We start from the raw sequence: 5,000 nt of genomic DNA, 5'->3' as shown, positions 1-5,000 counted from the left end.
CAACTTTGAAAATAATCACTTGAAAAAAATCTTAGAATCCAAAGAATAGTATACTTGATCGTCCTACAAGTCGAAAATTGGAAAAATAAGTGATATTTTTGCTTGATGCTATTTTTGTCGGTATGCAAAATCGTTGTCAAGATTCTCAAACCTTAAAATCAGGCCAGCCGGCAATTGGCGGGTGAAAATTTCAATCAATTCCCATTCCTCACATCAAACTATGCATATAACAATAGCTTTTATGCTGAATGACGGCTATCCGGCTGTCCCTATCCAAAAATTGAGAAATCCATAAGTGTCCCTACCTACTTTGCGCCGAAGCAATACGAATCAAAAAGAACTACGAATGGGGACTTAGAATAATTTTTCATTTTTCCCAACTTTGAAAATAATCACTTGAAAAAAATCTTAGAATCCAAAGAATAGTATACTTGATCGTCCTACAAGTCGAAAATTGGAAAAATAAGTGATATTTTTGCTTGATGCTATTTTTGTCGGTATGCAAAATCGTTGTCAAGATTCTCAAACCTTAAAATCAGGCCAGCCGGCAATTGGCGGGTGAAAATTTCAATCAATTCCCATTCCTCACATCAAACTATGCATATAACAATAGCTTTTATGCTGAATGACGGCTATCCGGCTGTCCCTATCCAAAAATTGAGAAAGCCATAAGTGTCCCTACCTACTTTGCGCCGAAGCAATACGAATCAAAAAGAACTACGAATGGGGACTTAGAATAATTTTTCATTTTTCCCAACTTTGAAAATAATCACTTGAAAAAAATCTTAGAATCCAAAGAATAGTATACTTGATCGTTCTACAAGTCGAAAATTGGAAAAATAAGTGATATTTTTGCTTGATGCTATTTTTGTCGGTATGCAAAATCGTTGTCAAGATTCTCAAACCTTAAAATCAGGCCAGCCGGCAATTGGCGGGTGAAAATTTCAATCAATTCCCATTCCTCACATCAAACTATGCATATAACAATAGCTTTTATGCTGAATGACGGCTATCCGGCTGTCCCTATCCAAAAATTGAGAAATCCATAAGTGTCCCTACCTACTTTGCGCCGAAGCAATACGAATCAAAAAGAACTACGAATGGGGACTTAGAATAATTTTTCATTTTTCCCAACTTTGAAAATAATCACTTGAAAAAAATCTTAGAATCCAAAGAATAGTATACTTGATCGTCCTACAAGTCGAAAATTGGAAAAATAAGTGATATTTTTGCTTGATGCTATTTTTGTCGGTATGCAAAATCGTTGTCAAGATTCTCAAACCTTAAAATCAGGCCAGCCGGCAATTGGCGGGTGAAAATTTCAATCAATTCCCATTCCTCACATCAAACTATGCATATAACAATAGCTTTTATGCTGAATGACGGCTATCCGGCTGTCCCTATCCAAAAATTGAGAAATCCATAAGTGTCCCTACCTACTTTGCGCCGAAGCAATACGAATCAAAAAGAACTACGAATGGGGACTTAGAATAATTTTTCATTTTTCCCAACTTTGAAAATAATCACTTGAAAAAAATCTTAGAATCCAAAGAATAGTATACTTGATCGTCCTACAAGTCGAAAATTAGAAAAATAAGTGATATTTTTGCTTGATGCTATTTTTGTTGGTATGCAAAAATAGCATCACAGAATTTTTAATTGAAAAAAATTATATTCATGTATAATTGAATGCATAAAATTAAACTAAATTCTATATAACTAATTTATAATTTATCAGGTAACCGATATTATTAATTTTTAGTGATGACTTGAAAAGTTGATGCTATTTTTGTTGGTATGCAAAAATAGCATCACAGAATTTTTAATTGTAAAAAATATATATTCATATATAATTGAATGCATAAAATTAAACTAAATTCTATATAACTAATTTATAATTTACCAAGTAACCGATATTATTAATTTTTATTGATGACTTGAAACGTTGATCCTATTTTTGTTGGTATGCAAAAATAGCATCACAGAATTTTTAATTAAAAAAAATATATATTCATATATAATTGAATGCATAAAATTAAACTAGATTCCATACAACTATTTTATAGTTTATCAAGTAACCGATATTATTAATTTTCAATGATGTCTTGGAACGTTGATGCTATTTTTGTTGGTATGCAAAAATAGCATCACAGAATTTTTAAATGAAAAAAATTATATTCATATATAATTGAATGCATAAAATTAAACTAAATTCTATACAACTAATTTATATTTTATCAAGTAACCGACATTATTAATTTTCAATGGTGTCTTGGAACGTTGATCCTATTTTTGTTGGTATGCAAAAATAGCATCACAGAATTTTTAATTAAAAAAAATATATATTCATATATAATTGAATCCATAAAATTAAACTAAATTCTATACAACTATTTTATAGTTTATCAAGTAACCGATATTATTAATTTTCAATGATGTCTTGGAACGTTGATGCTATTTTTGTTGGTATGCAAAAATAGCATCACAGAATTTTTAATTGAAAAAAATATATATTCAGATATAATTGAATGCATAAAATTAAACTAAATTCTATACAACTAATTTATATTTTATCAAGTAACCGATATTATTAATTTTCAATGATGTCTTGGATCGTTGATGCTATTTTTGTTGGTATGCAAAAATAGCATCACAGAATTTTTCATTGAAAAAAATATATATTCATATATAATTGAATGCCTAAAATAAAAATAAATTCTATGTAACTAATTTATAATTTATCAAGTAACCGATATTATTAATTTTCAATGATGTCTTGGAACGTTGATCCTATTTTTGTTGGTATGCAAAAATAGCATCACAGAATTTTTAATTAAAAAAAATATATATTCATATATAATTGAATGCATAAAATTAAACTAGATTCCATACAACTATTTTATAGTTTATCAAGTAACCGATATTATTAATTTTCAATGATGTCTTGGAACGTTGATGCTATTTTTGTTGGTATGCAAAAATAGCATCACAGAATTTTTAATTGAAAAAAATTATATTCATATATAATTGAATGCATAAAATTAAACTAAATTCTATACAACTAATTTATATTTTATCAAGTAACCGATATTATTAATTTTCAATAGTGTCTTGGAACGTTGATCCTATTTTTGTTGGTATGCAAAAATAGCATCACAGAATTTTTAATTAAAAAAAATATATATTCATATATAATTGAATCCATAAAATTAAACTAAATTCTATACAACTATTTTATAGTTTATCAAGTAACCGATATTATTAATTTTCAATGATGTCTTGGAACGTTGATGCTATTTTTGTTGGTATGCAAAAATAGCATCACAGAATTTTTAATTGAAAAAAATATATATTCAAATATAATTGAATGCATAAAATTAAACTAAATTCTATACAACTTATTTATATTTTATCAAGTAACCGATATTATTAATTTTCAATGATGTCTTGGAACGTTGATGCTATTTTTGTTGGTATGCAAAAATAGCATCACAGAATTTTTCATTGAAAAAAATATATATTCATATATAATTGAATGCCTAAAATAAAAATAAATTCTATGTAACTAATTTATAATTTATCAAGTAACCGATATTATTAATTTTCAATGATGTCTTGGAACGTTGATCCTATTTTTGTTGGTATGCAAAAATAGCATCACAGAATTTTTCATTGAAAAAAATATATATTCATATATAATTGAATGCCTAAAATAAAAATAAATTCTATGTAACTAATTTATAATTTATCAAGTAACCGATATTATTAATTTTTAATGATGACTTGAAACGTTGATGCTATTTTTGTTGGTATGCAAAAATAGCATCACAGAATTTTTAATTGAAAAAAATATATATTCAGATATAATTGAATGCATAAAATGAAACTAAATTCTATACAACTAATTTATATTTTATCAAGTAACCGATATTATTAATTTTCAATGATGTCTTGGAACGTTGATGCTATTTTTGTTGGTATGCAAAAATAGCATCACAGAATTTTTCATTGAAAAAAATATATATTCATATATAATTGAATGCCTAAAATAAAAATAAATTCTATGTAACTAATTTATAATTTATCAAGTAACCGATATTATTAATTTTTAATGATGACTTAAATGTTGATGCTATTTTTGTTGGTATGCAAAAATAGCATCACAGGATTTTTAATTAAAAAAAAATATATATTTGTATATAATTGAATGCACACAATTATGATAAATTCCCTTTTATATATAATTAATTTATTATTCAATATTTATTCATATAAAGGTTGACAATGTAATCATGGAACGGGCAATATATTCTATGTTCAGGCGGTCGAAGTGGACCTACAGGTACAAGTACGCGGGACTCTTGATGCACGTGTTTTATACTAGGTCGGGCAATGGCTTCGCTTCCCATACCCAAGTATACTTCGCTTATAGTATAGCACAGCATTGCCACGAGTCCAAGTCGAAGACAGAATGACTCTCTATGTGGTACGCGCTACGGCGTTTGATATTTCGTGTGTAAAAGGATATAATATTATTACTTTTTCACTCATTTTTTTTTTAACAGAGCGTTAACTTACTTCACTCCAAGTAAAATTATAAAGTTGTCAAAATGAAAAAAGTTATTTCTTATAACCATGTCGTTTAAAAATCTAACGATGAATGTTTTCACATTTACAAATGTGGATGAGAGGAAAGTGTTTGAAATTAAAATCAGCAAAACACCTCAAAATGTATTTGATGTTAATAAAACAAATACAAAATAAAATGTGTTGCACATTTAATTTAAAAAATGTGTTATATCAACACCTAATAAAATGAAAAGAGTTTCATATTTTAAAAGAAAAAAAATCGAAGCTCCCTGGTTGATCCTGCCAGTAGTGATATGCTTGTCTCAAAGATTAAGCCATGCATGTCTCAGTACATGCCGAATTAAGGTGAAACCGCGAATGGCTCATTAAATCAGTTATGGTTCCTTAGATCGTACTCACATTTACTTGGA

At 27.5% G+C, this 5,000-nt stretch overlaps 1 non-coding gene across 1 annotated transcript in view; it reads left to right on the top strand.

The window, feature by feature from the left end:
- The first annotated feature begins 4,856 nt into the window (after positions 1–4,856).
- LOC135172053 (small subunit ribosomal RNA) overlaps positions 4,857–5,000 on the top strand; it is a 1,921-nt gene continuing 1,777 nt past the window's right edge. Inside the window, exon 1 of the ribosomal RNA XR_010300802.1 lies at positions 4,857–5,000. This exon is cut by the window's right edge and continues 1,777 nt beyond it. This is a non-coding gene — a ribosomal RNA (small subunit ribosomal RNA).

This window comes from Diachasmimorpha longicaudata, unplaced genomic scaffold (assembly GCF_034640455.1).
Source record: "Diachasmimorpha longicaudata isolate KC_UGA_2023 unplaced genomic scaffold, iyDiaLong2 ctg00000147.1, whole genome shotgun sequence".
NCBI lineage: Eukaryota > Metazoa > Arthropoda > Insecta > Hymenoptera > Braconidae > Diachasmimorpha > Diachasmimorpha longicaudata.
The sequence above is the reverse complement of the archived record's forward strand: the minus strand, read 5'-3'. Positions and strand labels throughout refer to the sequence as shown.